The sequence below is a fragment of the Ochotona princeps genome, chromosome X, assembly GCF_030435755.1.
Source record: "Ochotona princeps isolate mOchPri1 chromosome X, mOchPri1.hap1, whole genome shotgun sequence".
NCBI classification, from domain to species: Eukaryota; Metazoa; Chordata; class Mammalia; order Lagomorpha; family Ochotonidae; genus Ochotona; species Ochotona princeps.
In genome coordinates, this window is record NC_080865.1 from 73,999,792 (window position 1) to 74,012,896 (window position 13,105).

A 13,105-nucleotide genomic window follows, 5' to 3' on the forward strand; every position below is an offset into this window, starting at 1 on the left:
GATATGGAATTAATGGAAACAGGTACTTGTTGGTTCAATATATCTTTTCAGTTAAGCTGTCATTTTCCATTTAGCAAAGAAAATAACCAAAGGTCTTTTCATTCCATCTGAAACATTTTCATAGAAACACATTTTATTTTAATATAATCAGTTTTGGGGTATTTGTGAAAGCATTTTAAGTGATTTTCTCAAATGAGTTCATTTCCAGTTTTATGGTGAAGGATTTTGAAAACCAAGCTTTTGTTTATAGAAAATTTGGGGAGCATGTTTATTTTGAAACTCAAGGTAAGCTCATCATAGTGTATTGGAGTTCAACAGATACCTAAAATATGTCAAGAGGTAACTTCAATGATCCAAAACTATAGTGTGATGCACAATTACTCTGAATGGGTCACTAGGACAGAGCATAAAATACATCACTTTTTATTGAGCTTGTTTAACAGACTGTAATTGTATATTGGAGTAGTTTTTCAAAGTTATAAAAGCTGTAAATCAGGAATGTCATAAAGTAAACTAGAGAATGTAATGTCCAAGTATCATGCTATGTATGGAAAATACAATATGGTGGGAATTAAGTGTTCTCTCTAGAAGCTCTGTTGATATAGAACAATCAATCACTTTATCAAATTGCATTTTCTTAGTGAGTTTACCAAAAGACCTCAAGGAACACCATTTACCTGAACTATCACAAACTTTTAAGGGTGTCCATGTTTAGTCCCAGAGCTAGGTAACAGATAAATTTACTACAATTTTTTTGAACGGAACTAACAGAAGTTACTCTCTCATCAACTTAACCAAAGCATCTAGCTTTTCTCAAAAGAAATCCAGCACAATTAAATTGGAATTCCAAAACATCACATAATGTTTTGAGGCTATTTCCTTACATGTACAATAGAGATGATAATGATAATATTAGTGTGACGGGTCAATATACTAATGTGTGTGGAGTGCCTGGCATATAGTAAATGCACAATAGTTGTTTCCATCTCCATTCTCACCTCCCTGCCTTTAGCCACTTAGTCCAAATGTGAGAGCTAGTTCACATTCAACAAAAATCCTGTATTAGCTCCTCAAGCTTCAGTTTACCCATCTTTAGAATAGAGTAGGGATAAAAGCAGGAAGAGAAAACCAATAATTAGCCCAATTTCCCACCCTATTCTTTGAGGCAAGGAGTGAGTTTTAGAGTGCCAACATGTCTTTAACTGGAACAGTAAGGAGACTGATGCCAAGATAGAAATCACTCTCTCCTTGCACACAGGTGTACAGGCACCAGATAATGTCCTTTTGCCTGGAGAATAGCAAAACATGTTAAATGCAGATCAGAGGCCAGAATCCTCTATCCTAGTTTCATGGTACATGAACTAGAAATAATGTGCAGAACAGATATCCTAATCTGGAATTACACTAAGAGAATGTCAGAATCAAAAGTCTGCTCAATTAGTTCTCTCAAGGAAGGTGAACTTTTTCTATGATTAAGAAAGGTGCCTATAACTCTGCAGTTGAGCTATTACCTAGGAAATAAGAGGAAAAACCATAGCATCTAGAAAACAAAGATAGTAAGCTATTGACCCAAGGGCTAAGGTATGTCTGCCCACAAGTTTCTCTGGACTGAAGAGGAATTCTTTGTGCAAATTCAGATTGATTCTATTTAACCTTTAGTTTTTAGTGTTTGAAAATTTCACAGAAAAACTTTGATTTTAGTTCCCCTTGAAAATTACAATCACTGGCAACATTGGGATGACATCCCTTCCTACAACAAAATGTTGGCTGTCTCTTTCAGACATCCACATGCTCAACAATTGCCACAATCCCCACCACTCCCTAGTGTGTCCTTTTGTTGCCCTCAGGCCTGTTTTACTCATTCACATTTCCCTAGAGACATCTGTATTTGAACCATAGCACATAGAAATAAATGTTTAAGAACTGGCTCTTTTGGAAGGGAACAAAGTCCTAATTTATAGCAATTCCAGTTCCTGTTGTGTAAATATTCCCATCACAGCCAATTTCCAAATAACACTGTATTGTTACTTTATGTGAAGCTGGTAAAAGCTGTGTATAATCACCCCTCACAAGCTAGTGAGAGCCAGCTCCCTAAAAACCACTGAATTGAATCTACTCAAAAGATTTCAGCAAGTTAGTGGAAGGATCAGTAGCATGAGCCAGGAGATCTTATTCATAGACTAGGAGTCAGAACTGAACCAGAAAGAGTCCAATTCAACACCTGACCTGGAATCCATCATCAGATCCACACTACTTCCTTGTTCTCTACCACTTTTTAAAAATCCCACAGGCCACTTACCCAGTCGCCGGGCATGGGTACTCTGGAAGGGAGGTGTGAGTTGATGAAGAGTTGGCAATGATTTGATGAGATCAGAAAACAAAGTACAGGACCCTCTGACCGTATTGCTGAACTCTTCCTGTCAAATGAATACTGGACTACTTCTCTTCTTATGAGAAGGAGATTAAGGGAGGGACCGGGGAACATAGGGAGCTGCTGATTTAGGAGCCAAGTTCAGAGTGAAATGGAAATGAGCTCTGAATTACGTCCAGAAATTTCTTCTCACAGTAGAACTGTCAGACTGTTGACCTCAAATGCAGATGGCAAAGACCACAAGCACGGACATCATCATCTCTCATCCCATACCAAAAAAATGACCAAGTGTGCATAGAATCATATTCTATATGGTGAAAACTCTAAAGGACCTTAGAGATAACTTAGTTCAAGTCGAATAAATTTACAGAGAGAAGAAACTAAGACCCAGGGAGGGCGAAGAGTGGCACAACTATGTAGAAGCCAGGTTTTCTGTCAGTGTTGGATTATTTTATCCAGCTTCTCAAAGAGTTAAAAAGTGAAATATTTAGTCCACCAATTGGCTGTGTTGCCAAGCCAGCAACATGAATAATATTTTTTGACTGAATCAACTGTCTGTTTAGGCATCATGTGGACATAGTCAAACACTCATCTCCAGTTTTTTCTGTGTTTGGATGATTTAAAAACTTAGCAGAGAATCTGCATGTCCAGGGAGTTTTGCCAAGAAAATCTGAAAAGCTAAACAGTCGCTCTCACATTGGCTTTACAACCAAGTGTCTAAATCTTCCTCCCTCCACCTTTCATATTAGAGAAAATATAATGTCCTTGCCATAAGAGAAGCAGCATCAGAACCTGAAAGATGCTTGAACTAGGGGTTAAGACTCCTGGCTCTAGTCCTTTCTCTGTCTCGGACAGATTGCACTTCAACCTCCTGCTCCCTGTGGGCCTCAGTTTCTCCATCTGTAAAAAGTGAAAATCTCAGTCCTCAGACTTTTTTCAGTTATAACTGCCTTCATTATAAAAATCATATTCCAAGCGTCCCTTCACTCAGTCTGTTGGTTTCTTCCAATCTGTGTCCCTTTGGCCACAGAACCCTCTGGAATCTAAGTACTAGAAACAGTTGTGCCTCTGAAAGCCTGCAAGACTTTGTAGCTGGGGTAATTCTCCACAGCAGCTATTTTCCAAAGGCATCTCAAAATTTCTACTGTCATTAGAGACCCCTCCTCTCACTGTCTTTTGAGTGTTCTGGTAACCTCTCAAGTCATAAAAAGCTGCCTGAAATTGAAAAATGACAGCAGCAACAACAAAACTCACAGAATAGTATCTTTAAAAATAAAAAGACTAAACCCAAATGAACCTTTTTACTAGATTATGGGCTCCAGCGCTTATTCCTCAAGGGACTCTTGTGAAATCAGACACAAAAACTTGAGAACAATCAGACAAAGAGAAATGTCAAACTAAAGGTTTGGGTTTATTTAATTTTATTGTTTTCAAATCCAGCATGAGCTGAACTGGGGAGGGGGATGAAAAAAAAGAATGCAGAAAAACCCACTCCCAGCTACAAAGTCCATGTGCTAAACCATGTTTTTCTGTCACTTAGAGTTCAGCTTTCTCCAATATTAATGGAACTTAAGCCAAACAAGAGTTTCTTTTATGCTTTCTCCCCGAGCTCCTTGCTTGCTAAGTCCTGTGCAAACTTGCAGCAGTTTCCAAGCACATGGCTGTGAAATTATCAGGGCTGGACTAATGCCAGTACAAACCAATTTATTGGGGTCCTGAAATTAACTAAAACCTAGAAAGCTTGATTAATTGTGGCATGGCACAGCGAGGAGCATTCAGAAGGGAGGCCATCAGGCCAGAGTGCATGCCCTTGGAGACTTTGTCCTGCCTCTCAATTTTCAGTACATGGAAAGAAGGGTTCCTTCTGTGGACAGAGCTGTGTTGATCCTCCGACTTATTCATATATCACAAAAATGTCATTTTTTTTAGTCCAGCTGGGAAAATGGTAGTTAGTGAGTCTTAGCTACCTATGTAATCAGCCAATCCCATAATAGTAGTTCTTGGGATTAATTCCATTTAATTTAATTATCATCTTTACGCAGCACGTTTGATGAGCTCTCCTTTTTTTCCCCTAAAATAATGTGGGCTAAATATGCATTTTGAGAGTCATTGCTGAGATGCAATGCTTCTGTGGTTTCCTGAAACACCTTATCACATGAGACAAGGAGAAGGCGAGTGAGTACACGGCAAAATGTTGGCATTACAAAAAGACAGTGTGTGTGTGTTTAAAATGATGGAATGCTGTCCCCCACAGAAGAGCCTTTCACTTCAGTTTCTATCCAGAACAGTAACAAATCTACACACTTTCTCATCTAAAAGCACAATATGTCTAAGCTCTTGCGTTTCTTGCCAGGTGCACCCCTTGAATACAGAGGCAGTAATAGCACAGAGATTTCCCAGCCCAGGAAGCAATGCATTCCTCACTTGTCAGCAGACAGAGGTTTCATGGTTCTTCTCCATGATCTTAGAACCTCAGCACAGACATAGCAGTCCACTCTACGAATTTCAAGAGTATTAGGTCCGGCTTTTGCTGGTTTCTTTTGTCAATCACAGACCTAAAATTCACTTTGAGTTCCTCGAAAGCTGACACTTCACATTGTTCTTAAGTGTACCTGGATCATTGTTAAAGCGTTGAAATGCTTTCTTATTTCTGGGTATATTGCTGATGCTCTAAGCCTCAGTGTCTTCTGTTGCCTCTGCTGTTCTTGCCTCTTTTAGGGCCCCTTCAGTTCTCCCTATGATCCACAAATAAAGACCTTAATCCAACGCTCCAGTGAACCTCTTGGTACTAGTTGTCCAATGCCCATGCTGGATTAGAAGTTAACTATTTGGGATATCACTTAGGTACTCTACAAAGAATATGTAGATATCTGAAACTTTTGTGGGAAACATAATTTTTTTAAAGCTTTACTTATTTATTTTATTACAAAGTCAGATACACAGAGAGGAGGAGAGATAGAGAGGAAGATCTTCCGTCCAATGATTCACTCCCCAAGTGAGCGCAACAGCCAGTGCTGTGCTGATCCAAAGCCAGGATCCAGGAGCTTCCTCCAGGTCTCCCACACAGGTGCAGGGTCCTAAAGTCTTGGGTCGTCCTTGACTGCTTTCCCAGGCCACAAGCAGGGTGGATGGGAAGTGGAGCTGCCGGGATTAGAACCGGCGCCCATATGGGATCCCGGGGCGTTCAAGGTGAGAACTTTAGCCGCTAGGCCACACCACCAGGCCCGGGAAAATGTAATTTAAAAATACATTTCATTTTGCTGTCAAATTGTTTTGAAATACATGCATACCTTTCTTCATAATATGCACTTCACATGAACATTTTGAAGACCCTTGTATGCATGGCTCTCACAATTTCTTCACCAAAAGACGTTTATTTATGAAATCCATTTGTTGTGGATTTTTGAAGACCCTTTATTCTCATTGCTGGTAGTAATGAGGAGGCAACACTTTGTGATGTTCATTATAGAAACAACCACTACTATTTTTCCACCCTAAGAATATCACTGAAGCCATGAGCCCACGTGCTTGCTGCAGAGTCCCTAGGGAGAGAGAAAGACACTTAGAACACCTGGCACAAAGCAGGTGTGCACCAAAAACAGGTCTTGGGCAGCTAAGCAAGTTGCATTTCCACTCCTTGCCACTAGGGGCAGGCTGTCTCCTGGGGGGGGGGAAATCCACCCCAAATAGGAATCTCCTACAGCTTTATAGTAGCCACTAGAAAGAGAGAGATGTAGAGCACACAAAGGGGTCAGAATAACTCTCCATTACAATTCTGCTAAAATATGCAAATATGTAACATGAGATGGGATGATTTGGGAGACTAAGACTTTACCAATGGTGTTGTCATAAGCTGTGTGACCTCATACTACTCACTTCACCTCTCTGAGTGTTAGTTTCCCTAGTCATACAGTCATAGATCTTAAAGATTCCTTCTCGCTTTGATGTTCGTTGGAATTGGGATTATTATGAATCACAGTAACATTAACTCATGTAATTGAGCTGAGATCAAGTCCATGTCTGCTGCATTCTATGACCTGTGCTCCTAACTTCTTGTTACCTGACACTTTCTGTGTCTCGTGGGGTTCAAGACTCAGTGCATGTGTCTGTACACGTGTTGGTATGTACCACCATCTCTGCTCTCATTGTCTCCACACTATCCTGATAGTCTCCAGGACCCGTTATGACAGATACCTAGCTCATCAGATCTGAGTCCACCATGTTTCCTTTTCTCCACTTCTATATCTCAGTAGTGTTTCAGAGGAAAATAAATACAATAGACAGGGGGCCAAAAAGTATATGCAGACTCCTAAAAAATAAATACCACCTTCTTGCTTTTGAGGTTGGATTAGAAGAGGGCTGTCTGATTATATTCATGACCCTAGAAACTGTTCTCAAGCAGAGACAGCCAAGCCAATAATATTTAGAAAAATAACAAAAATTGACTGTATTTAGCTCTGTGGAGGAATCCTGCTGGTTATTCACGGTTAAATATTAATGTCTCAGCTGTTTCTGGACATCTGAATGACAGGCTGCAGATTTGATGAAAAGCCCTCTACAAACTCAATTTGGCTCTAAACTTTTTAGAAGAAAATGAGAGTCATCTTCATATGTATTTGGAGTCCAAAGGAGTCCATATGAACATAAGAGTTATAGGATATTAGAGCTAAAAGGGATTTGTATTCCATTTATTTTCCATATTATCGCATATGAAGAAATGGAGACACAAAGAAGGGAAGGGATATGTCCAAAATAATATGGTGTGTCACTTGGAAGAGTCAAATTTTGGCCTGGGTTCAAGCTACCACCTTTACTTTACATAAATAAGGCTCAGAAACAGAGACTTCATGCAGGTCACACAGCCAATTATGGGGCAAAGATAAGGCTAATTCATCTATTTATGTCCATATCTTTTATATTTTTTAAAAGATTTTTATTTTATTTTTATTGCAAATTCAGATATATAGAGAGAGGAGGAGAGACAGAGAGGAAGATCTTCCATCTGATGATTCACTCCACAAGCAACTGCAATGGCTGGAGCTGTGCTGATCCGAAGCCTGGAGCCAGGAGCTCTTCCGGGTCTCCCAAGTGGGTGCAGAGTCCCAAGGCTTTGGGTCGTCCTTGACTGCTTTCCCAGGCCACAAGCCAGGAGCTGGATGGGAAGTGGGGCTGCTGGAATTAGAACCAACGCCCATATGGGATTCTGGCACGTTCAAGGTAAGGACTTTAGCTGCTAGGCCACGCCGCCGGGCCCCATATCTTGTGTACTTTGACATCCATATAGAGCCTGACTAGACAGCTGATTGAAGCAGAGGTTCACTATTTCATACCATAACCTCAGTTGTGTAAGAAAGCAACTTTGCTGAGTTTTACATAATAAACTCTAATTTCTGTATTATGTTTTCTTTCAGGCAAGTAGAAGACTTTCTGTATTCGCCACTTCTTTTCATTTCAAGGCTCCTCTCCATTTTTACCTCTCTCTGGAGTTTAATACAATCCTATAGGCTCCCCATATTTTCTCCAGAATGAGGTTTTGGTGATGTGGGAGAATTCTGGCATCTGCTTAGTTGAGCCCGATCTCACCTTGTCCTTGACTACGGATTCAAAGAGGTCAATATTGCATCATCTGTTGTTCTTCACTATATGGCTTCTCCATGTCCAGCTCTTGGCCACTCTCCTGTCCATCAAGTACAAGGGACAGTTTTCTCATTGTCTCTCTAGATATTTAAGAAATTAAATAGCACTGAATCAGGTCCATCTATATCAAGCCAATATGTATACATTTCGTCTGATACATTCTTTGCACAACTCCGGGCTGTGGGTAACTGTACCTCTGCCCTTCCCAAGCCCACAAGGCTTACGTGCCTTAAAGTATTTGGAACACACACATTCTTTCCTGACCCCAGAACGTCGCTGAGTGAAGTGTCAGCACACAACGCCAGCTCACGGCTCATGATAGGGATTCGCTACCAGCTTTCATGCTGGCTCTCTGACTCCCCATTTGGAAGACTTACGATTTTATACACGGCTGATGGGTATGGTAACAATGTCAGGATATGGGATAATAAAACTCAAAATCTGTTGTTCTCAAATAATTGTTTCTGTGATTAATTTATTTGCTGTTATTCAGTATCTTTAATTGGCCCTTAGATGCACAGAAATGAATTAATCCTAATAATTCCAAGATTCACCTTCTTTATTTTTCCATACTTAGTTCCTTTTTAGCCAAGTGTTTCTTCATTTCAATGATGATAGTACACATTTGAACACCCCCATTCAAAACAAAGATAAAAAGTTAGAATTTTATCAGTAGCTTACTCCTAACCATGTGTTTCATCCTCTATCCTGTCCCTGTTTTCTCATCCAATCACTCACTACCTGATGTAACCAGTATCCTGAATACAATGTTCAAAATTCTTTTGCTTTTTTTTCATATTATTTCATTGCATCTTAATGTGTTTTTGTTTCAGTTTTTAAAATCACAGTTGTTTTTAATTCTAGAAGGGAACTATCCTGTCTTACCTTTTCATATTTCACTTTTTTTGCCTCATATTATATCATTAACTTCATGGGCTTGCTGAGCATAACTCTAGATCTTTCATTTTACAATCGTGTGATACTTTGTCATGTGACGATCTCATAGGTTTCTGATCCAGGCTCACATTGACAGGCATTTGTTTTATTTCTTTGTGAACTTCAAAAGCCAACTTCAAAAGTAGTTAGACTCTTTTCTTTCTTACATTATTTATGCTATGATGGTCCCTCTCTGAGGCAATGGATATTTTACATTACATCTAACTGAAGGGGAGAGGGTAATGGAGTAACAGGAAACACCTGGAATGAAAGCACACATTGATTAATATATCAAAGATGGTCACAGTGGGCATTTAGCCAAGCAGTAAAGGCACCTGTGTTCCGTGATGGTGTGTTTGAGTTCGATTCCTAGCTCTGACTCCTGACGCCAGCTTCCTGCCAGTGCAGTGTGTGGGAAGCAGCAGTGATGAGTCCAGTAATTGGGTTTTTGCCACTCAAATAGAAAACCCAGACTGAGTTCCCAACTCCTGGCCCAGTCTTGGCTGTTGTGGGTAATTAGGGAGTGATTCAGTGAGCTGCGTGCACCCTCTCTCTCTCTTTTTCTCTCTTCCCCTTCCTCTCCTAAAAGAAAAAATACTATCCAGATGCATACTCAACTTTGACCTAGTCAAAGTATCGACAGGTTAAAAGCAGTGGTCTCAAAGGGAAATGGAGTGAAGACGGTAACGACTCTATGCTGTTCATCCCAAGTACTGAAACCCATCTTATAAGACTTATTTACAAGTGTCATCTTTGTAGCAAAAATGGAGTACAGCAATTAGTCTATTTTTTATTCCCCTGCCTCCTGATAGTTTTGCTCAGTAAACAGGATAGGTGGGGTAGAGAAAGTTTACAAAGGAATGTGGTTTCTGGCTCAATTTTGCCATTAGCATTCTTTAGTCATGTTTTAGATTATCTTCTCATTTACTAAAGAACGTTGACTCTGCTAAAGTTACACTAGCATTGGTGCCAACACAATTTGAATCTAGATTTCTTAGCATATTTCCCTTTCTCTGTCACTATTAAGTACCTCACAATACCGACAAGTACCACTTAGAGGCAAAATTCTGGAAACAAATAATTTTACTGGGAATTCTGGGTGTGAAGTATGTTTATAAGAGGAAGGGAGGTGGTTTATGTGGTTTACAAAATATAGAGTTTGCTTTGAAATTGTTATTTCCTGTCAATTCCTGAGTCTATGGCTTATGAACTTTAATTTAGAGAAAAGATCAGACAGTTTGGTAGGGGTGGAGTGGTACCTAATATTCACTGTTTTTAACTTCTTCAGTCAGTGGGGAGCCTTTGTACTTCCTACTCCTTCAATTTAATTCTTAATTCTCTGAGTCTAGTATAAGCTTTATTCTTCAGACCAATGCCACGTGCTTATAATTCTAGATAGTGTGAAGGAGAGATTGGAAACTATTTTGAAATACTTTTTCTTGATTCGTTCATTCCCAATCACCAAGATGGAATTACACGAAAGTACAAGGGAAACATATAGGGAAAAGCAAAATTATGGAACCGATAATGATGAAAGTAAGAATATTGCAGGTAAACTATACTACAGATTAACATCAAAGGTGAGGTACTTGGCAATTACCTAATTCATTTTTTTTTCATGTGTTGAATTTTGAAAGGCAGTTACAAAGAGAGATCTTCCACCTACTCATCACTCCCCCAAATGTCCACAGCAGTCTATCTATACCTTGCAAAGCCAGGAGCTTGGAACTTAACCTGGAACTTCCATATAGGTGGCAAAAATCCAATTACTTGGGCCATAACTTTATGTGTACCAGGTACATTTAGCAAGAAACTGGAACTGTGAACAGAACTGAAACTCTAGTAAGGGATGCAGGCATTTCATTTTGTCTCTGAACCACTGTGCCAAGTGTGTACCCCTATATTTTAATAGAATTCTATTTTAGAATAAGTGTTCACTTATAGAATAATTTCAGACAAAAGTTTATATTTGTAGAAGATCTTAAAGCAATAGAGTTCCCATATTGCCTTCAAATAATCTCTATCCATGTCAACACTTTAACTGACTTTGGTACATTTGTTAAAACTGGTAAATTAGCTTTGGTACATTGGTAAGTATGGAACTCCAACCTTTTTGAGGCTTTAGCAGTTTATTCACTAGCATCTTTTTTATTCCAGCATTCCATTTAGAATATGGCATTACATATAGAAAACTAGATTTTAAATTCACAAAACCAACAAATTATCTATTTGAGAATTTTCCTTCTTAAAAATGATTTAATTTTATGTATTTTTATTTTTGTTTATTTGAAAGAGTGAAAAAGAGATCTTTCTTACACTGATTTGCTCCCCAAATGCCCTCAACAGCTTGGCAAAAGCCAGGAGCCTGTACCTCCATCTGGGTCTGCCAGGTGGGTGTCAGAGATGCCGTCACCTGCTACCACATTGAGTGCTTACTGATGGAAAACTGGACTGGAAGTGAAGGCCAAGCTTGAATCCTGGCACCGTGATGTGGGATGAGGTTGTTGTATACGGTGAATTAACTGCTGTAACACAGTGCCCATTCCAGAAAGAAGGCTGCTACTGCCTAGAGCACATTACTCATTAATTTTGTTTGTTTGTGAGTGTTTAAGGGAATAAGAGTATAGAAAGGACAGGCAATGGAGATGTTACAAAGAAGAGCATAATTTAAGCAGACTTTTAAAAGAATGAAAAAAATTTAGATAGTGTCATTGGAAGACACTATCTTCATTATTATGAAGATAATAACGAAGTACAGGTTCAGCAAAATGTGTAAGAAAAGGAGATAACAGGGTCCGGCGCAGTGGCCTAGCGGCTAAAGTCCTCACCTTGAACGTGCCGGGATTCCATATGGGCGCGGGTTCTAATTCCAGCAGTCCCACTTCCCATCCAGCTCCTGGCTTGTGGCCTGGGAAAGCAGTCAAGGACGACCCAAAGCCTTGGGACTCTGCACCCACTTGGGAGACCCGGAAGAGCTCCTGGCTCCAGGCTTCGGATCAGCACAGCTCCAGCCATTGCAGTTACTTGTGGAGTGAATCATCAGATGGAAGATCTTCCTCTCTGTCTCTCCTCCTCTCTATATATATCTGAATTTGCAATAAAAATAAGTAAATCTTAAAAAAAAAAAAAGAAAAGGAGATATCATATTAGCAGAAGTAATGGGTCTGTAGCTAGCAAGGCTGAGTCCCATCTAGACTTTCTAGAATTCATAATCACTTCTATTTCATATTTGCCTGATCTACAAAATTTTATTCATCTCATGGAATGGTTTAAAAGAGGCAATGACCTAGTGTCTATAAAATTTCCTTTCGGAGATGAGGACAAAGAGTTATGCCTATACAAGGTACAACTTTTTAATAGAAATAAGTATGTGAGGGCCCGGCGGCGTGGCCTAGCGGCTAAAGTCCTCGCCTTGAAGGCCCCGGGATCCCATATGGGCGCCGGTTCTAATCCCGGCAGCTCCACTTCCCATCCAGCTCCCTGTTTGTGGCCTGGGAAAGCAATCGAGGACGGCCCAATGCATTGGGACCCTGCACCCGTGTGGGAGACCCGGAAGAGGTTCCTGGTTCCCGGCTTCCTGGTTCCCGTTGCGGCTCACTTGAGGGAGTGAATCATCGGACGGAAGATCTTCCTCTCTGTCTCTCCTCTTCTCTGTATATCTGACTTTGTAATAAACTGAATAAATCTTAAAAAAAAAAAAAAGAAATAAGTATGTGAGTACAGTAGTTCTACCTTACCCGTAGTTTCACTTTCTTCTGGTTGAACTATTTGCAGGCAGCCATGACCCAAAAATATGAGGTGTGAAGTCCCAGAAGCAAGAAATTTAAAAATTGTTGAATTGCATGTTATTCAAAGTAGTGTGATGCAATCTCACCCATTCCCACTCCATCCTTCTCTGGATGTTCAGTACATTCAAATTGTATAAGGTACCCACCCATTAATCAATCAGTCACCATCTTCTTTATCAGAAGTGCTTGTGTTCAAGGAAACGTTATTTTACTTAATAGCTCCCCAAAGCACAGGAGTAGCTCTGCCTGCACTATCACTTTTTACAATTTTTTTTTTAAATTTCTTAGAAAGATTTACTTGTTTTTGAAAGTCAGGTAAATAGAGAGAAGGAGAGACAGAGAGGAAAGATGTTCTGTCTGTTGGTTCAGTCCC